Source organism: Mus musculus, chromosome 11 (genome assembly GCF_000001635.26).
Source record: "Mus musculus strain C57BL/6J chromosome 11, GRCm38.p6 C57BL/6J".
Lineage (NCBI taxonomy): Eukaryota > Metazoa > Chordata > Mammalia > Rodentia > Muridae > Mus > Mus musculus.
In genome coordinates, this window is record NC_000077.6 from 121,776,232 (window position 1) to 121,798,244 (window position 22,013).

The window sequence follows — 22,013 nt, forward strand, 5'->3', positions numbered from 1 at the left end:
TATTATATGTAAGTACACTGTAGCTGTCTTCAGATACCCCAGAAGAGGGCATCAGGTCTCATTACGGATGGTTGTGAGCCACCATGTGGTTGCTGGGATTTGAACTCAGGACCTTCGGAAGAGCAGTCAGTGCTCTTAACCACTGAGCCACCTCTCCAGCCCATTTCTTCTGGATTCTTTCATAGTTTTTCCTCCTTATCTTTTTCTTTCCTTCTTATGTTTGAATATGGTAGGCCTGGGCAACATCTTTGGAATTGTTTCAGTTTGCTCTTGGTCTTCATTCTCTTAGATTGCAAAGATGGTAGCTTGATGTCTGACACTGAGTCTCAGCTACTGTGACTTCACTGTGTGAGTCACCTTCTGCAGATGTCTCAAAGATCTTGGGTTTCAGCACTTTTTTTCTTTTTGGTTTCAGTCTTTTTCCTCTTTGCTTTTCAAGTTTGATAGTTTCTAATGTCATATATGTAAATTCAAGTATTCTATCAGTTTTGCCTTATGAGCTAATGAAGTCACTGAAGGAAGTCTTCAATTCCCTTATAGTATTTTGATCTCAGTAGTTTGATCACAAGTGTTACCATGTTGTGGTGGTTTGTGCTATAGTGTTAAAGCAGATTCCTGTCTATCACCCTATGGCCTTGAAGCTATACATTTCTTCTGTCATCTGGGCCACCAACCAGCAGATGTCTGGCTGAGCTCTCAGGAGGCAGCATGACCATCCCTTGAGCCTCTTGCTAGGATGGGAAAGTGATCGCTGGAATGACGGAGCAATCAGTGGACTAGTTTGCTGGGATCGAGGGAAGTCAGGTATGAAAAACCCATGGCCTCTGAAGATGCTCCCTTCAGACCTTCACCATACACGTGTTTGCTGTCTACATGCAGGGGAGGGTTTCACCAGATGCCAGAGCAGGCTCTGCTCTGATCTTTGGGATCAGTTTGAGTCTTTCTGAAATTTTCTATTATCTGTTTGCTTAGATCTGTTCTTGCCGTTCCTGTTCTGACTGTTCCAAACCACCTGTCAAGATCAGTTCTGGCTCTGATGTAGTTTCAGTTTGTTGGATCCATTTGCCTTTCTGTCTGCCTGATGATTTTCTGGTGAGAGACAAGAGTTGCTAGTATCAGGCAAAGGAGCTGAGTTTTCTTTAATAATAAGGTGGTAAGGAGGGATAGGAAAGCACCAAGAATTTAATGTTTGTTAAATAGATGCTATTCTTTGACATTGTTGGGAGCAATACAATCGTCTAAGTGGATGTTGGAAAGCCTGAGGGGAAGAGATAATTTGTCTTTATTAAAATGGAGGTTCTAAAGGGGCTGGAGCATGTAGGGAAAGGAGGGCAATACCTGTTCTAGCCAGAACTTCAACACCCACTGAGAGAGATACATGAGGACCTGTCAGGCCTGTTCTTGCAGAGACTATGCCAGCTCAGAATGTCCTTGGGCATGGTACTGACCCAGATTCCCCAGCTTTGCAGTACAAGGTGGTCAGATATGCTCACGTGGGTAGAGGCATCACTCCTGCAGGTCAGACCGGCACAACTGCAGCTTGCGGCTCTGACTCAGAAGGAGAGAAGGTGCTATTTGGTTTCTTCTTTTGTCTGGGGAGCCAGCTTAAGTCATCTCACTGCCACATCCCATTCAGAGATGCAGATGGTGTAACCAATTATTCATTCCATTATTCATGGAGAGCAGGCAGTAGCATAGGGCAAAGGTTTTGCTTTGTGTTTTTGAAAATTTAAGTGCTTTGTGTTACATTTTCTAAAATGGCATACCCAGTGGTGTGTCTGTTTGGGTGGTGGCCAGAGTAGAGCAGCAGAGAGGATGGAAGAGTGGTTGGAGTGAGGAAGACCTGTGTGCCCCAAGCCACTGCCTCACAGGTGGGCTTGGATAAGGACTCCAAAACACTTCCTGACTGTAGTCTCTATGAGGTCAGGCATGGAGTGAGGGTGTTGAGACTCCATGCTCACCTTTCCTTCTGCCTAGAGCTAGGTGGAGGCTTTTGCTGCCGGATGAACAAACTTATCATGTCTGGTATGAAACAGATTGGCTTCAGAGTTTAGAATGGTGTTGGATATATAATGTTTCTTGCTGAGCAACAGTGATAACAAGGAGTATGATTGCTTTACTCATGGGTCTGGGTCAGTATCAGAGATGTCTTGGGAAACCCACTGTGGCTTCCAGGCCAAGTCAGGCTCAATGAGGTGCATCTGCATAAAGGACTCTCACTCTGAACTCTGATGCTCAGTTGGACAATGTTCTCTTGATCGGAAAGACTTCCTTTGAACGTTGAATTGAGATGTAGATGGTGTAACCAATTCTGGGCTGAGATCTTTCTTATAGCTATGTTGTGGGGGCTAGAGGTCACAAAAAAATCATTACATGAAGCTATGAAGGTTTGAAGATGCCAGAACCATGAAATATCTGACAAGGAGAGTTGCTTATAGGGAGTGGAACTCCTATATACAAAGAGAGAAGTGTATGTTGCAAGTAACAAATTGGAAAGAACAGAGCCATATAAACCTTTTAATGCTGGACATGGAGCTATAAGATTTGGTGTTAGTTAAAGTGACCCCATAGCCACCCTGGAGCTCCCTGTCCCCACCCTGTCCCAGAGCTCTGTAAACTCCTAGAGGTGGGGTTATGGATCCTGAAGTGGCCACTTCCTGTAGTCAGGCAGGACTCCCATTGGAGAGAGGATAGCAACCTACCCATAAAATCTCTGACCTAAAATGTGTCCTGCCTACAGGATGTGCAGGGACAAAAACAGAGAAGAGACAGAGGGAATGGCCAACCAATGACTGGCCCAAATTGAGACCCATTTCTTGGGTAAGAACCAGTCCCTGTCACTATTAATGATACTCTGTTAAGCTTGCTGACAAGATCCTAGCATAACTGTCCTCTGAGAAGCTCCACCCAACAGCTGACCTAGACAGATACAGAGACTCATAGCCAAACATTAGACGGAGCTCAGAGAATCTTGTGGAGGTGTTGGATGGATTGAGGGAGCTGAAGAGAATAGGAACCCCACAGAAAGACCAACATGGCCAGCTAACCTAGACCCTTGGGGGTTCTCTAAGACTGAACTACCAAAAAAGAACAAGTATGGACTGGACCTAGCCCCTCCCCCTACACATGTAGCAGATGTGCAGCTTGGTCTTCATTTGGTATTGCCCGAGCTTTTGTGTCCACCCGCAAGAACACGCTCAGGACAACCGGAATCTTCTGCAGCAAAAGCTTTATTGCTTACTTCTTCAGGAGCAAGAGAGCGAATGGCAAAACCCCGTCCCTTTTAAGGAGAATTATCCTCTGCCTAGGACGTGTCGCTCCCTGATTGGCTGCAGCCCATCGGCCGAGTTGTCGTCACAGGGAAGGCACATGGAGTGGAGAACTACCCCGGCACATGCGCAGATTATTTGTTTACTACTTAGAACACAGGATGTCAGCGCCATCTTGTAATGGCGAATGTGAGGGCGGCTCCCCACAATTTGGGTCCTCCAACAACTTGAGTGGGGCTGTCCCTGAATTTGTAGCCTGCCTGTGGATCCAGTTCCCCTAACTGCACTATCTTGTCAGGTCTCAGAGAGAGAGGATGCACCTAGCACTTCAGTGACTAGGGTGAAAGGTGATATGGGGTGGGGGCTCCCCCTTCTCAGAGGAGAAGGGGTGGGAGAAATGGGGGATGGAACTTCGAGAGGGAGGTACTGGGTGGAGGGGGGCCTGATATTAGGATGTAAAGTGAATAAGTAAATAATTCTGCCTTCCCTGCTGGGTTCTGGTTTAACCTTGAACCCAGTATTTCCTCTCTATGCTCCCATTCCTCCCTTCTGGAATGATTGTGTATATTCTATGTCGTTAAATGTTGAAAAGATGTAATTTGCTGTTTTGATTTTACAGGAGTTATAATTAAGAGATTTCTTTGAGTCTCAGAAAAGACTGGATTTTGGAATTGTAAACTTCATGTTGAGAGTATAAAGGGTAATGGGGACTTTACATTATGATATGGACATGAGCCTATGGAGGTAAAGGAATGGTTGTAGTTTAGATGGAAAATTCCCTCATAATCTCAGACATTTGAACACTTGTTTTTTAGTTGGTGGTACTGTTGGGGAGGGTTATGTAGTGCAGCTTTGCTGGAGGGAGTATGTCGCTGGTAGCACATTTTAAAATTAAAAGCTCAGCACCGCTTCCAGTTCTCGTTCTCACTCCATCTCTCTGTCTCTCCCTCTCTTCTCTGTTTGTGGTTGAGATGAAATCTCTCAGCTCCTTCCTCCTTTTGTCATGCCTCCATTCCATGAGGGACCCTTATCTCTCAGGAATCATGATCTCAAATAAGCCCTTTCTTCTCTAAGTTGTCTTGGTCCTACTGTCAGAAGACAGAGTAATACAGCCAATCTCTCCTGCCAGGGCTGACTATGGTTCTCTCAGCCCCCTTTCTAGTGCCTTACTCTCTGGGAGTGCCCCCAGTGTTATCTTATCAATGTCTGCTTTTACCACTTTCTCAGCTGCTGCATTTAATGTTGGACACCCTCTCACTTGGTAGGACACTGCTGTCACAGCACTTGACTCCTTCTCCAAGGTTTGTTATTGCCCAAACAAAGTCCATAGAGTGACTTGTGCTTGGTAACACAGTGCTGATCTCCTCAAACAGACACCGTTACAGAATAGAAAATACTAGGGACCCACTGCAAGTTAAAGCAACGAACTTCTAGTGGCAAGGTAGCAGCTGGCAAAGGGAGCGATTACTTAATAAAGGCCCTTTCCACCACCTTGTCTTTCTTTTCTCCATCTTCCTACCTCTTGCTCTAGAGGCTGAGTTCATCTGTCCCTCCATGACCCTCTTGGAAGATGCTCAGCCAATATGAGAGCATAGATAAGTCCAGGTGGGATCCCTCTCTAGCTCTGAGGGCCACACACATGGGTGACTGGGTAGCACCAAAACTTGCCTCAATGTATGATGTTTATTCATAAGATTAATTTTCATCATTGCAAATGGGTTGATATGGCCCATAGATTCTTTGTAAAATGAAATTAGAATAGTTTTTTGTTTGTTTTAAAGAGAAAGTAGTTTGTGGAGAAGTGAGGACTGAGGTAACCAGACTGTGTTCTGAGATACCTAGATGCTGAGACATTAGACAAAAATGTTCCCTTAAGACTAGGCCACACATCCAACCATCTTTAAGTGATCTTTTTGTAGGGGAGGGACATGGTAGCTGCTCAACCCCAGCATTGCTGAGTTCTACAGAGTTATGTCTAGACCTGAGCCATCTGGGTCCTCTCCACTCCCCAATTTGTCTCGCCTTGCCTACTACAGTCTTAGGGTCAGAGAGCTGCTGTTTTTCCAGAAGCCTTGGAGCTCCCCAGCTTTGATACCCATTGAGAGGCCTGATCTACAGTGCTCTGAGTGGGTACTTGGAGCCAGGGTGTGGACCATCTTGAGCAAAAAGTGTTCCCAGAATGCTCAGTGTGATTAGTGGAGTCTAGGAGGGAGACAATTCACCTTGTGCCTAGCAGCAGAGGTAACCCTGTGATTACTGTGCTCAGTGAAGGAGCAGCTTCCCTGTGAGCCAGCGTGGAGCCCTGATCCCAATCACTGTGCTGGTCCAGCAACTTTCATGGGTTCTTGATGCCCACATCGATGAGCAGAAACTTGGGACCTAGTATGCTTCTGACCCTACTTGAACTCTCAAGCCTGAGGTTCTGTGCATGGCACAAAAAGAAACTTCTATGGTTTAGAGAGGAGCTAAGCTACATTGGTGAGGAAACTCACCAATGGCAGCTCTAGGGGAGTCATGGGAAATGACTCAGAGTCATGTGAGTTTTGTGTTTTTAAAGAGGTAAACAGGACATTTCAGCACACACAATCTGAATTTGACTGGAGTCAGGAATAGGTGAGCTAAATTCCTTCCAAGACCTTTTAGGTTTGCATGCAGCTAATCTACAGAGATGGCTGGCACATCAATGGAGTCTCCTTTACAATGATTTGCAGGGATTGTTGCCTGTTGTACATAGTATGATTTTTATTTTTGATGACCCCAGTGGTTGAATTAGGAAAAGCTAGAAGAAGCTGAGGAGGAGGGAGACCCCATAGTAAGACCATCTCAACTAACCTGGACCCCTGGGATCTCTCAGACACTGAGACACCAACCAGGCAGCATACACCAGCTAATATGAGGCCCCCAACACATATACAGCAGAGGACTTCTGGGTCTGGACTCAGAGAAGATGCAGCTAACCCTCGAGAGACTTGGAGCTCCAGGGAGTGGGAGGTCTGGTGGGGAGTAGGGACATCCTCTTTGAGACAAAGGGGTGGCGGGGAAGAAGGTGTGGGATGTGGAACAGTTGGAGGATGGACTGGGAGGGGGATAAAGTCTGGACTGTAAAAAAATAAATAATAATTTTTTTGCATGTGCATGCATGAGCATGCGCATTCTATGGTGTGTTTATGGAGATCAGAAAACTGGGCTCTTTCCTCCACTGTAGATCCCTGGGATTGAACTCGGGTCATCAGGCTTCACAGCAGGTGCCTTTATCCACCTTATCTTGAAGGCAGAATAGGCAGGTTTTTTTTTTTCCTTTCTAAAATTTATTTCTTAATCATTTTATTTGTTTACATTTCAAATGTTATCCCCCTTCCTGGATTCCCCTTCATGGACGCCTCACCCCATTCTCCTCCCCTTTGCCTCTAAGAGGGTGCTCACCCACCAACTTACCCACCCACTCACTCCTGCCTCACCCCTCTAGCATCCCCCTTCTATGGAGCATCAAGCCTTCACAGGACTAAGCACCTCCCCTCCCACTGATGCCAGATGAGGCAGTCCTCTGCAACATATGTAGTGGGAGCCATGGACCAGCCCTTGTATACTCTTTGGTTGGTGGTTTAGTCCCTGGGAGCTCCAAGAGGTCTGGTTAATTGATATTGTTCTTCTGATGGGGTTGCAATCCCCTTCAGCTCCTTCAGACCTTCCCCTAACTCTTCCATTGTGGTCGTCCCCATGCCAGTCCAATGGTTGGCTGTGAGTATCTGCATCTGTCTTAGGCGCTGGCAGAGCCTCTCAGAGGACAGCCATACTAGCTAGGCTCCTGTCAGCAAGCACATCTTGGCATCAGCAATAGTGTCCAGGTTTGGTGTCTGCAGATGGAATAGATCAAACAGTGAGGTGATTTCCGGATGGCCTTCCCTTCAGCTCCATTTTTGTCCCTGCATTTCCTTTGACAGGGACAATTCTAGATTAAAAATTTTGAGATGGATGTCCCATCTCTCCACTGGGGGGGGTCATGTCTATCTATTGGAGGTTGTCTCTTCAGGTTCTATCTCCCTGCTGTTGGGTGTTTCAACTAATGTCATCCCCACTGGGTCCTGGGAGCCTCTTACATTCTTCATATCTGGGACTTTCTAGTGTTCCCCAAAGTTCCTCACCCTCTCTGCTACTTATTTCATTCTCCTGACCCACTAGACTTCTCTTCCCATACCTGGTCCTGGTCTCCCTTTTTCCTCCCCTCCCCTCTCCCACTCAGGTTCCTCCTCCCTCTGCCTCTTGTGATTATTTTGTTCCTCTTCCTAAGTGGGTTTGAAGCATCCACACTTTAGCCTGCCTTCTTCTTAAGCTTCATATGGTCTTTGAGTTATATTTTGGGTACTCTGAGCTTTTAGGCTAATATCCACTTATCAGTGAGTACATACCATGTATGTCTCTTGGGATCTGGGTTACCTCACTCAGGATGATACTTTTAGTTCCATCCATTTGCCTACAAAGTTTGTGAAGTCATCATTTTTAATAGCTGAGTAGTACTCCATTGGGTAAATGTACCACATTTTCTGTATCCATTCTTCCATTGAGGGACATCTGGGTTGTTTCCAGCTTCTGGCTGTTATAAATAAGGCTGCTATGAATATAGTGGAGCATGTATCCTTGTTACATATTGGAACATCTTTTGGGTATACACCCAGGAGTGGTACAGGTGGGTCCTCAAGTAGAGCTATTTCCAATTTTCTGAGGAACTGCCAGACTGACTTCAAGAGGGGTTGTACCAGCTTGCAATTCCACCAGCAATGGAGGAGTGTTCCTCTTTCTCCACATCCTTGCCAGAATCTGCTGTCCCCTGAATTTTTGCTCTTAGCCATTCTAATTGGTGTAAGGTGGAATCTCAGGGTTGTTTTGATTTGCATTTCCCTGATGACTAAGGAAGTTGAACATTTTTTTTTTAGTTGCTTCTCATCAATTTGAGATTCCTCAGTTGAGAATTCTTTGTTTAGCTCTGTATCACATTTTTTTTTACTATGCCAAGATACTTTATATTATTTGTGACTATTGTGAAGGGTGTTGCTTCCTTAATTACTTTCTCAGCCTGTTTATTCTTTGTCTAGAAAAAAGCTACTGATTTGTTTGAGTTAATTTTATATTGAGCCACTTTGCGGAAGTTGTTTATCAGGTGTGAGAGTTCTCTGGTAGAATTTTTGGGGTCACCTATGTATACTATCATATCATCTGCAAATAGTGATAACTTCTTCCTTTCCAAGTTGTATCCCTTTGACCTCCTTTTGTTGTCTTATTGCTCTAACTTGAACTTTGAGTACTAGATTGAATAAATAAACCTTGTCTAGTCCCTGATTTTTGTGGGATTGCTTCAAGTTTTTCTCCATTTATTTTGATATTGGCTGTTGGTTTGCTGTACATTGCTTTTATTATGTTTAGGTATGTGCCTTGAATTCCTGATCTTTCCAAGACGTTTAACACAAAAGGGTGTTGTATTTTGTCTAAGGCTTTTTCAATATCTAATGAGATGATTATGTGATTTTTTTTTTAGCTTGTTTATACAGTGGATTACATTGATGGGTTTCCTTATATTGAACCATCCCTGCATCTCTGGAATGAAGCCTACTTGATAGTGGTGAATGGTGGTTTTGATGTTTTCTTGGATTCAGTTTGTGAGAATTTTACTGAGTATTTTTGCGTTGATATTCACAGGTGAAATTGGTCTGAAGTTCTCTTCCTCTGTTGAGTCTTTGTGTGGCTTAGGTATAGGCATAACTGTGGCTTCATAGAATGATTTAGGTAGTATTCCTTCTGCTTTTTTGTGGGATAGTTTGAGAAGCATTGGTATTAGGTCTTCTTTGGAGATAGAATTCTACACTAATAGGGCAGTTTTAAGGGGTGGTTTCTAGCTTGCTTTCTGTTTTCCTGGATATATGTGAACACATGGCTCCTTACCCCATATAGGACATCAATTATAGAGCATAAACTACAATCCAAACTGAATCTATCTTAGAGAATCAATGCATCTATTTGTTTTTATAGGAGCATGTGTAGGGGCATATTTACAGGAGTATTGGTGACCCTAAAATAGCTACATTAGCTGTGGAGCACCTCAGCCCCAGAAAACCATTTTCTTTCTATGTACCATGCAGGGCAGGGCCTGTCTAGATGTGATGTTTATGATGCGGAAAGGAAGCAGCAAGATCTATGTCAGAGACATTGTAAGACTATCAGAGCCAGGCGAGGCTCTGAAAGCCAGCTATAGGAGTGTCGCTTCAGGAAAATGGGTTTCATGGGGCACTTGGACATCAGAAATTAACCACAGAAGCAGACGCTTGTCCTCTACAGCTGCCATTTGAAGGGCATTCCCCATAGCAAAGCAAAGCATGCTGAATCCCAGAGCTTCTGATAAGAAGGTTAGGGCCTCACAAGTGGAATTAGTGTCCTTGTGAAGAAGCCTCAGAGCATTCTGTTGCTTCCTTGACCAAGTTAGAATTCTGTGAAACAACGCTGCCTATCAGCTAGGAAGGCAGCCCACTCCAGAACCCATACACATTGGTTCATAGTCCCAGACATCCACCTTGCAGATCTTGATAAATAAATTATGAGCATTTAATCAGTGGTTCGTTGATATTGTTTTGTTATGAGTGGACATGTGTCTGCTAAGACAGGAGTCTCTTCTATCTTTTTACCTGGCCCTTTCTGACATGACCAGGGCAAGGTTTGTGCACAGAAGTGGAAGTTCCTGGCACAGCTAGTTTCAGAGTTGCATCTGGGATGCTTGAGACATATTCTTGAAAATTGCCATGTGGTTCATATCCACACTCTACTTTATTAGAGGGCTAGAGTTGAGTAGTGCCATGCCAATGCCCTTTTGAGTGACTCCAGCCCACATCCCCCTTGCACCAGGACTTGTTAGAGCCTTATGCAGGGTGGCAAAGACTGTATAGGTGATGTGTTCTGGGTGGGTTTGTGTGTCCTATACTGTTTTGGTAATGTACACTATGCAGGGTGGCATACTTTATGTGTGGGATGGGGTTGGGCTCCCAGAATCAGATGTGCGCATGCAGGAACAAAGCTGCAACAAACAACATAGGTATGCTTTGGATGTCTGGAAGATGCCATCCATTTCTTTCATAATAAGCCAATCTTCTGTGGCAGACTTGGTCTTGGTAGCTAGCTTATAAGGTATAGATTTCATAGCTATAGTTACAGCTAGAGATGAGGTAGGGATAACTCTGTCAATAGGCCTGGGGACTGACTAGGGAGCAGATTTTAGGCAGTCTTGTACCTGTTTATCTCAGTGGAGATTTGGGAGGGGCTTTGGTTGGTGCTTTTTAGGTTGTTTTTTTTATTTCTGCAATGATTATAGTCTATGTACTGTGCCAGGCCTAGGGATAAAAGATGTTCCTCTAGCAGGAAATAGAAAGAGTGCAGAAAGCATCACTGACTACAGCTCAAGGTAGATACTTGTGACCTTTCACCCCCAACAGCATGCTAGGGGCTTTCTCATAACGAGGCTGAGAGTGTGGTTTGGGTACCTGTATGACCGATGATGTTTGCAGCCTGTTTATAGACACGGTGAGGGAAATGAAATCCTTAGACTCCTGTTCTCACCTTCTCTGCCCTAGACCACACTTCCAACAGATATGGTAGAGAGAGAAATCCATTGGGCAGAGATACTATCCTTTGAAGGCCTTTCTCCTCTTTGGTAGGAAGCTCTAGAGTTGAGATCTTTGTGCTGTTTTAGGGTTCCCCGAGTAGGTCTTCTAAGCAGTCAGTTGCAAGGGTACACAAATAACACAAGTAGAAATGCTGAAAGAGGTCTGTGTCTCTCAAGTATCGTCCTCATTTTTATTTAGTTCCTCCAATGTATCATGTGATAGGAGAGGTTGATGTTCTCCTGCTCCCTCTTAGAGAGGCTCTTTTCTGTCTTTGAAGGCTCTTTACTTTTGTTGTTATTCTAACTATTTTCAGAGCAATCTGATGAGTGTCTCACATAACCTCTGTGCACTCATGGTTGGGCTCAGGTGATGTTCACAGTAGGTGGTGGTGTGACTATCCCTTTAAGATCCATGATTTGGAGAAACTAGGGTGGCTGGCTTTGACTGTGAGATTTTACTCACATATGCAGATCAGATAGGTAGAGTCTTTCTCCAAGCTGTCTGATCCAGAGGGATTCTCAGGCAGTTGGCAGATGTCCAGAAGGACCCTACCATGTGTATGGTAGCTTTCAGCTGGGTGGTGAGTTGGATATCCTATGTTTCCTCATCCCCAGTTATTCACTGCTAGTAAAGACTGGATTTGAACTCTAGGTTCCCCACATATGTTCATGTGTGTGTACATGTGTGGACATATGTGTGCATGTATATACATGGAAACCAGAGGTCAAGGACATGTCTTCAATTTGTTCTACACTTTATTTATTTTTGAGACAGTGTCTCTCATTGAACCTGGACCCTAGTAAATTGACTAACCAGAAAATTACCAAGATACCTGTGGTAGGATTTTTAGGTGCACAGTTCCATAACTGGATTTTCACACCAGTACTGGGAATTAAACTCAGGTTCTCATGCTTGCCCGGCAAGTGCTTTACTAGCTGAGATCTCTCTCCAAGCCCTCCCAGTGTTTGTTTGTTTGTTTGTTCATTTGTTTTTTACATATAGTTTCTGCAAGACAAAGCAGGGCCTGGGTCTCCTTGATGCCATATTTCCAAACTCCACAGGAAGATATAGGAGGGGTGTGTACTGTGGCATAGGCCTTAAGGTGACCTCAGGTGTTCTGGGCAAGCAGTTCAGGCTGTAGTAATAGAATGGAAAAAAAGAGAGACTCCTGGTATAGATGATTACATGAGATTGAGCAAAACCTTAAAATACTTCCCCTCTGAATTTGACTTTATAAGGCAAATTTTAATAAAACAGAATATCCTTCCTTTCACAATCCTAAATTCAGATTTAATATGTGTGAACTCAGGGAACCACCATTTATCAAGGTTTCACAGAGTTAAGTCTTGAAGAGTACCATCATAGCACAAATTCCACAAGTCGGAATGTGTGTCTTGAGTTTGCTTCTTACCTCTGTCCGAGAGTGTCCAGGGAAGCAGTATCTCTGAACCCAAGTTTATTTTTCTGAAAACTGGGTGGGGCCTAGTGAAGGCATTTACTTTGTTTATTCACTGTGACTACAAAAGTGATGTAGAAGCCCTTTCACAACTTTAATTATATGTGGCACGTAGGGCAGGATATTTCCAACCTCTAAGCCTCATCAGTTTAATGTTTAGGATATACAAGTCATTCCTTGTCTATGTATGTATGTATATATATAAGCATCTTCAAGGGAAAGATGAGTAACTGAGACAAACAGGCAGTGTGCATGTGGTTCCTCAACCATGGTGTTCTCAGTGAAATTCAAATTAAAACAGCAGTAAGACCAGAATCCCTGCCAGAGGAGCTGTGATGTCTGGTGGGAAGCTTCTAGAGACAGCATGGGTACAAAGAGCTAGACAGGACATGGCTGCCTGGAACAGCACCGGTTTAAGGTTAAGAGAGAGCTTTAGGTTTCCAAGGGAGGAGGATGGTCCTGGCCAGCATTATTGTTGATGGTGAAAATGACATTAGGCTGGAATTCACAGAGCCTGTAGGTTCCTAGTCAGTTTGGAAGGGATAAGTTTACCCTAAGCAAATTTGTGGAGCATGCTAGAAAGCCTTGGAAGATGGCTTGGGTCCTCAGGTGAAATGATCTTGGAGCAGGGAGCATCTGGACAGGTGGTCTCTTTGAAGTCTGGCTCCATCCATAGAAAAGGAATAATGAAACTTCCTCAAGTCAGGGCCAGACAAACCTCCGTGTTGAAGGCTCCAGTTTCTGGATCTCCAAGAAAGTCCAAGGTCCAAAAAGAAGTCCTTGCACTGTTTTAGAAAGTGACGCTGAAGGCAGGAAAGAGGGAGAAAGTGGTTCTGACCTCGGTCTTACTCTCCTTTGAATTTGTGGCACTTCAGAAGAGTGGCTCAGAGTTGTCTTCTGTATCAGTTATGAGAAGCAGAGCTGAGAGAAGCTGCACAGGCTAAAAATATGAAAAATGTTTGTTACTGACATCAGAACCAACCTTGGTTTTTGTTGTCAAGCAGAAGCATACCATGGTAGAGGCTATGCAACGGCTGATGCTCAAGAAAAGCTGTATTGGGGTTTCTTCTCACAGATGTAATGCTGCCATTCTCTTCTGGAGGCAGCACAAGTGGTACCCTCCAGCACCTTCCCAGGCACTGGCTCCTCTCTGCTTCTGTACACATCTCCATGGCTTGGTTGCTGGGGCGTTGCTTCCTCTTTTAGTCACTCCTGGGACTGCCGGCTTTGCATTGCCTTTTTGTTTTCCTAAGAAGATGAATTGAATCTTGTGATACCAAGGCCATGTTTGGATCTTGCCTTGTTGTATGGTTCTGGCCAGAAATGTTGATGACATTTTTTTCATCCATGCCTAATATACATTTATGGGCACAGATTCTGTGGGTACTGGCTTCAGGCCCTTTACAATGCTGCCAGGGTCACAGATCTCCTCATCTTGTACTGACTCCATTCATGAGATGATTAAGGAACATACTATTGTTGTCTTTTAAGTTTTTCCTGTTGCCATGACACCCTGACAAGAGCACCTGAAGAGATAAACGGCTTACTTTAGCTCACAGTTCAAGGTATCATGGCAGGGACACCAATGAAGAGGAACTTGAAGATGGCAAGTTATGTTTACAGTCATAAGAGAGCAATGAATGCACATTTGGTTTCCATTTTCCATTTTATATAGTCCAAATGCCTTCCCCGGGGAACGGTCCCACCCACAGCTGAGATGAGTCTCCCCAAACGAATTAATATAATCAATATAATTCCTCCACGGCACACCCAGAGTCCCATCTCCCAGATGATTCTAGATTCTGCCAAGTTGACAATTAACACTGATCATCACAGGCAGCCTGCCCGATGAGGAGTATCTTTCGCTTTTTCTATCACATTCCACAGTTGGTGGTAGTGGTATTTTTGATTCGCACAAATGGATGTTGAGACTCGAAGAGCATAAACAACTTGCTCAGAGCCACATGATTATGACAAAACAGCCAGGATTTGGACCAAGTCTGGCTCTAAATCCCAGAACTTCTCCTCCTTGCTGTCATGTTCTGTACACCAAACACAGTGACCACAGCTTCAAAAAGTACCTCCCTTCCCAGTGTAACCCTGGCGCACTGGAGCAGCCTCACAAACATCTGCACTGGCAGGTTTTTGGCAGGGTCCTGGGGGCGGAGGCTATGCAAGTCTCCTGACAAGGGTAAGGGTTTGGGCCCAGGACCAGAGCTAATCCTGATTTGGGTGACCTGGCTGGTTTGGTCTGAAATCAAATGCATGTTGGCAGAGGCTCAGATACCATGAAGGTTAGCTCAGGGCAGGGTAGTGGTGTCATCAGCCATGATTTAGCCTCTTGGGTGTCCTGTTCTTTCTTGGCTCACTTTTGTTATTGTCTGTGTCAGTCACACTCCCTTCCTTCATAACAGGATGGCAGACAAAGCTGCTGCCCTGGGCTGTTCCAGCTACTGAAAACACTGAGATAAGCCCCTCAAAGCAGAAATCCCTATGATTGCAAAGTGTTCACTCCTTGACCTTGCTCTTTGAGAGTTGTGTCTGTCTGTCTGTCTTTCTGCCTGCCTGCCTCTCTGCCTTTCTCTGTCTCTGTCTGTCTCTGTCTCTCTGCCCCTGAATTGACTCTGACAATATTGCAGAAACATCCCTGATAACTCTCTTACATTCTGGAAGCCTTTTCTAGTTGAAGGCCCTAGATTGAATATTCCACAATTATCAGCTGAAGAAACAATCACAGTTTTTTGTCTCACAAAAGCTATACTTCTGGGACTCCTATATTTTCTCTCAGTTCTTCTGCCAATTTGCTTATTCTTTTGTGGATTAACTTTTTCCCCTTCAAGGTATGTTACTGAGCACAGTAGAAACAACTAATTCATTCTGGTGATGTTTTGTTTGGAAAGCTCTTTGCAAAGCCAGGGCTACATTAGGTACATTTCCTGTTTTCTAGGTTATTGGAGGCACTTTTGTGATTTAAGACAAAACAAAACAAAAATTACATAACACAATTTGCCGTTTCCCTGCTTTGGGCCCCAGATCCTTTTCAGCTATTGCTACAACAGTGCTGTACACTAACTGCCCTGCTGATCCCACTGGGTTAGGACTTCTCTGAATTTCCGCTTCTGCCGCAACATCTCATATTAGAGTCACTCCTCATCCCTCTTTCTAAGATCCTGTGGAAGATGCAGAAGCATGATAGGGCAAGTTCCAGACAGAAACTGCAAGAGGGTTAGCAGGATGTGTTTTGCCTCTGAAACCTTTGCTCAGAACAATTCCTTGTTCTGTTGACCACATTCCAATATTTACACCAGGTTTCATGGCCATCTGTGGTACTGAGGATGGGAGGAAAACAATCTTCTGCTATGGGGTGGCTGAAGGATTAAGGCAAGGTAAAAATAGGATAAGCATCCTGCTCTCTCTTGTAGAGAGGACAGATCTCCAGCCAAGGCCAGCTAGGCTACTCCTTACATGACCTATGACCTATAGCCTCTCATTAGCTTTCTTTGAGCTGCAGCTGAAATGAAGATCATCTTGTCCAGATAAGAGCTAGTTGTAGGATTGATAGGCACCACCTCTTGGCCATTACCCACACTTCATCTGGAAAGGCAGAGGACTGAACATCCTGCATGGCTCCTTGTATGTATTGTCTCATCTGATAGGATTACATTGGGCAAACACTAGCCAAGGGACACTTGGAGCCGTCAGAAACTGGGAGAGACAGGAAAGAGCCTTCCTACCTTGGTATTTCCCCTTTGCCCTCCTGGACTATTAGAGAATATGTTTCTGTAGTTTTTAGTCAGTTTATGGTTATTTGTGTGATATAATGTTTACTAGGAAAGCTCATGTGGTAGGTCTTTGATACCCATTTAACAAGTGGATAAACTCAGGTTTAGTGTCTAGTTAATTTGACTCTGGCAGAATCCATCCTGCTACCAGCACCCATGCATTGCTCTGAGACAGACCATAAGCAAAAGATGGGAGCTGGAGAAGTAGTGGTGAGGCCTGAACAAACTGACACATAAGAGACTGTTAGAGAAAAGTAGCAAAAATAGAATTTGCCTCATTTGGCGTGCTTATCCTCAGAGAAGCAGGCCCTCAGGGCTCCGTGTCCACATGCTTGGCCCAGCCTAACCCTCTTTACAGAGACAGTTAGAATGTCCCACCATCCAGTATCAAGGAAACAGGCCTCTTTTCTGTTTTGATCAAGGAGCCCCAAAGTTCTGACCTTTCCTTACAGCTGGGAGAGTGTATGCTTGGTTATTTTATTTTATTTTATTTTATGTTCATTGGTGTTTTGCCTGCATATGAAGGTGTCAGATCCCATGGAACTGGAGTTACAGATAGCTGTGAGTTGCCATGTGGGTACTGGAAATTGAACCTGCGTATGTTGGGTGGGGATATTGGAGACTTGTTGGAGCTAGGGAGTCAAGAGGACCTTCTTGGAGAGTAAGGAGTCCAAATTTCTATGTCTAGCCATGAAAGAAAATAAGATAGGAATTCTCAAACACCTGCTGCATCTAGACTCTCATGGGTATCTCTTTTCTCTTAATTTTTTGGTTCTTGATGGGGATGTTGACATGCATCTGCCACATTGTCATACTGGAGCAAGTAACTGTCCCTCATGGGCTCATGAATGGAGAATATTGTACATCTGGATAGACTACACCTAGAGCCTCAATTACTCCTGACTGGGATGATGAGACTTAGGATATTTATGTAGTAATTTATACACTTCATAGTTTATTTGTTGATTATGTAGCCCAGGCTGACCTTGATCTCAAAATCCCAAGTGTTGGGATTATAGGCCTGTGTTCCAGACTGCTGAAGTTTGGGAGTTTAAAACTGGTTTATATTTAGACTTTTGTAAACTTGAACTTAATATTAATGGGTTAGATTTCTATAGATGCTGGGATTATGTGAATGAATTTTATGTATAAAATTTTGGAGACCGGGTTGTGATCAGCATAACAATTATCTCCAAAGAAACCAACATCCTAGTCCCCAAAGCTGTCACTATGCTGTGCTATATGTCAAAAGAGGTTTTGCAGATGAAAATGAGAAAAGATGATGAGATAGTTCTGAAAGAGTTACAACATCTTTAAAAAAGGGAACAATACTATTAGCACCAGAGTAGATGTAAGGACAGAAGCGGAGGTCGGAGGGGTGAGATTGGCTTGGAAAGGGAGGGAGGGATCATGAAGCATGGGCAGCTGGGAAAGTCCAGAATTAAGGTTTCACTTGGATCTTTTTAGGAAGAGGGTGATCTTGCTAAATCCTGATTTTTTTTTTTTCCCAGAGAAGCTGTTTTTGGAGTTCTGTTATTCAAAACCATGAGATCACATACAGTTTTTTGAAAGTTGTTTGAAGCCACTAACTTTTCAATGGCTTGTTTTAGCAGAAGTAAGAAAATAATACAGGGCCATGGTGACGAGAACAGCTAAAGAATAGGCCTGGAAATGAAGTTAAGGAAGAACTCATTTTCCATAGGGCATGATACCCTGTGTGGGATGTCGCTGATAAGCTGAAAGAACACTAAGATTTGATGCCCAGATGGCAACTGGTAGGCCACTTATGAGCCCAGCTAAAAAAAATTGTGTGTGTGTGTAATGGAGAAGATAACGTCTCCGGGAAAGGATTAAGAAAAGTGTAGGATATGTGAAGATGACAATACTATCTTCTTGACTGTTCCTAGTAAAGGGCAGAGACAGTCAGTGGCCAAGCCTGCAGGCTTTGTATGGTGACCCCATTGACCTGACTGGTGTGGAGGGACCCAGCTTGGAGGAGGATCACTGTCAAGCTCCTGAATTAAGGAAGTTCTAGTCTGGGTGTGTTCACAGAGTTGGCTAGGGATCAGGAGATGCCTGGAGGAAACACATGGAAATCTTTTTTTTTTTTTTTTTTTGATTCCTTCTAATTTTTCAGTGAAATGAGAAACAATCATCTCTTTTCCACTTGCTAAATGTGCTGAGCAGGCTTGAGCGATGCATGCAGTTCAGGAGCAGTAGAGATGGTTGTGCATGCAGCGTCAATAGTATTTGGTTGGAGAAGTAATACACCATCCAACTAGCTTGTTTTAAACTAGACAAACACTCCAGATCTGCCTGCTGCTGGAGAGCACAGCCCAGGGCTCTGTTTGGAGTGGGGCTCTCAGGGTGCTGAGGTCAGCTCTGTTTGACATTCCTGATGTGTGAAGGGCGGCTTAGAACAACAGCACAAGCTATGGGCGTGCAGCTCCCTGGAGCTATTCCAGAGGCCCTGCCTGAGAAATGTTTTAGTCTAGAGATTCCTCCCCAATTTTAAACATCTGTTGGTGCTTGTGGAAAATAAGGTTGGGATTGTTTTGCTCACAGCCCTGGAAGCTGTTTGCAAAGCTGATGATGGATGCTATACACTTTGGCTCAAGTTAAGCAGCAGGGTCCCACCTGTTTGTTGGTACAGTTCAGCTGTTCCCAAGATTGTGCAGGGACTGAGACACATAGGCATCAATGGGTTCCCCGAGGTGAGCTGTACTGGCTTTCGGCTTGATACTTCTCTGCACTCAGATTGCTTTCGGTTACATGCTCAGTGCTTCCCTGCTTCCTCTTCTGTCTACCTTTGTAGAGTGTTAGAGTGAGCTGCTTCACTTCTTACGTACTGGTTCCCTGAGCACACATCAAAGCAAACTTAAATCTCACTTCACATCTCCAATAGGCCAGACATATAAGTGTAGCATTTTACTTTATTATTTTTAGTCAAGTTGAAGCCAGATTGGAGTCCCATTTTCCCTACGATGATGAAAATATGAAACTCGGGCATTGCAGGTCACCTTACCCTGATCTAGAAAGACCATCTAGATCCCGAGTTGCCTCTGTTCTGGCCTCCTGCTTTTCTAATGTTAGGGTCCTCTCTTTCCCTGGCCTCCTCAAGCACTCTTCCACCAAAGCTATGGTCCAGCCTTGCTGATAGACTCGTGGGTGCTGGGTACTGATCTTCATGAGCTGCCCTTCTCTATATATGGCCCCCTATCCTGACTGGGGTGCCCTATGGATCAGTGCCTTTGCCCACTGATGTGCAGTATATGGATGGGGAATAATGAGAATAAGCTTTGGCCCCTTAAGTGACTGTAGATCACCTAAAGAAGGTTGTTTTGTGTTTACTATAGCACTGTATAAATAGATCACTCAGAAAATCAGGAAACTGGGGTCTGGATATGTGTTCATAGTCACATGACTAATATTAGTAGGACAAATCCCATGTTTTCATTCACTCCACAGCAGTTCTCTGATTTTTACAGAATATCGACACACACATCTGTCTTCCTGTCTTTCTAAAGTCCATCTGTCCTGTTGTTCATGATTCCTTCTCTCCTGACCATCTATGAAGAACGGAGGGAGTTGTTCACCCTCAACCCCACAGTATTGCTCACTGACCATCTGTCTTCTCTAACCACAGCCTCCCTGTCAAAGGCTGAGCTCATCGTTTCCTGCCCTCCCATCAACTCCAATCCATGAGCCATACAAGCAACTCAAATGGCAACCTTCAATGGAGGCCGTTCTGCAGATGGTAAAGTAGAGCTATGTGAGTCAAAGGAGGAAACTCTGGTTTCACTGTCCACACCCAATATAAGAGGAAGGACCAAGATGCTGGGGGTGGGGGCCCACCCATAAGACCAAAGGTCACCCTAGTGGGAACAGTAAATAGATTAGGACACAGCCACATAGTGAGAGTGACACTTGTAGATTATAAGCTCTTGCATTAACCTCATTCCTGGGTAAGGCCTGTCCTCATGTTCCTGATTTAGTGCCTGCCTCTCTGTGGACAGTGCCATTGGATAGGTACTTTAGGATCAGTGGGATGAGGCTGAAGCCAAAGACCTTCAAGGCATCTACCTGGGTAACTTGGGGAGGATGGCTTCATGCCACAGAGTCAATGGAGACTTTGGACAAAGGACCAGACACACTTGTCCACTCTGAGAACCTAATCTCAGAAAAGAAAGTCTGGTTCTATTGACAGACCCCGAGAAAAGATGTGAGCTTGGTGGCATGATGGCATATTCCTCTGAACACTAATGATGGATGTGAATTCTACAGTCATACCAGAATTAGTGGCTTTACTGAGAAAGAAGGTGCCAGACTGGTACTTGGTTTGAGTGCAGATAGACAAGGAATCATTAGCTGTAGGGCACTGGGCAACAACTACTCTGCCTTGGTCCCATCTATAAATAGTTGAACAGCTATGGATAAGATGTAGTTAGTATCCATACCTAGGACCATGTCAGACGATTTTGACTCAAGTGCCTCTCCTTTAACAGCTTTCCCTAGCTAGCTTGCTTAGTACTGGCCTCTGTGTGGAGTATTACTGGTAGATCTGGTCCACTGATTACCTCTCAGGAGTAGGGCCAGTGCTGGAGACATGATGGCAGATCCCCAGGTGATATAATCTCATACCCCTCATCTGTATAACCTCATACATCTGACTCCATTATTAACCACCCACTGATTGAGTTGTATTTGGATTCTTTTGTGATGCTCAGATCCTGACCTGATCTTGACATTTTGGCACCTAGATACAGCCTAACATGCTCTGCTGTTGGGGGTGAAGGCTGGTATTCTGTGTTCACTCCATGAGCCTGCAAAGTGGGACTAACTCATAGCATATTCATATTCTCTCTCTCTCTCTCTCTCTCTCTCTCTCTCTCTCTCTCATATCAGCCCTGGCTCTGCAGCTGAGTATGGAGTAAGAAGCTAGAGGTCAGCCGGGCATGGTGGCGCACGCCTTTAATCCTAGCACTTGGGAGGCAGAGGCAGGCGGATTTCTGAGTTTGAGGACAGCCTGGTCTACAAAGTGAGTTCCAGGGCAGCCAGGGCTACACAGAGAAACTCTGTCTCAAAACAAAACAAAAACAGAAGCTAGAGGTCACACATTGTTAGTGCATGGGTACATGCTTACATATGCACATATGTTCTCCTTAAACAGCTTCAGAGAAAAATCCCAGAAATGGGGGCAGAGGAATGCAGTACACTGTGCCTGGTGGATCCCTTCTATTGCTGTACAGGAGCAGGTAGGACATAAGACCAGAAGAAGAGCCTCCCATGCGTATATGGGGATGCTGTTTCTCACATACTCAGATTCCTACTTTAACTTATGTGGGTATCCTGAAGTGAAAGCTGCAAGACTTCTCATGTGTCAAGCAGGTTTGGCTAAGGTCAGAACTTTACCCCACTGCCTGTTTGGGGAGGTATGAAACCCTTCCCAGGACTGTCTTCTCAACATGGTGGGAGTCTGGAGCCCCAGGCACTCAGGTTCTGGTCCCAAGAAGCAGAGAAAGATACGGAACATCCAAAGCATCTCTTTAGGTTACAGCAGGTAATCTTCTGACAGGATGCTGACCTTATGTTGTGTCAGTTCTTCAGGGCTAGGTAGACCCTTGATCAGAGTAAAGTAAGAGCAAAGGTCAGCCTTGTCTGTCCCTCACACTACTTTTGTCCTACACAATTGTTAGCAACCAAGAATCTCCACCATCTGCCCCAGGGACCTAGCGACAAAAGGATACATTATCATTAGCTGCCAAAATGGGACACATTCCCACTGTCATATAACTTCCCCCTGCACATATGCCACATCCCCTTATAAAAGGCCAGTCCCTCCTCTCCCCCTCTTTTTGCCTCC

At 44.5% G+C, this 22,013-nt stretch overlaps 2 long non-coding RNA genes across 2 annotated transcripts in view; both read left to right on the top strand.

The window, feature by feature from the left end:
• The first annotated feature begins 1,517 nt into the window (after positions 1-1,517).
• Positions 1,518-22,013, top strand: part of Gm12589 — a 32,578-nt gene continuing 12,082 nt past the window's right edge. Inside the window, exon 1 of the long non-coding RNA XR_389241.2 lies at positions 1,518-1,568. This is a non-coding gene — a long non-coding RNA (predicted gene 12589). The remainder of the gene's footprint in view (positions 1,569-22,013) is intronic.
• Gm30338 lies at positions 18,699-21,115 on the top strand. The gene is made up of 3 exons (XR_389244.3): positions 18,699-18,864; positions 19,797-19,922; positions 21,056-21,115. It is a non-coding gene; the product is annotated as a predicted gene, 30338 (long non-coding RNA).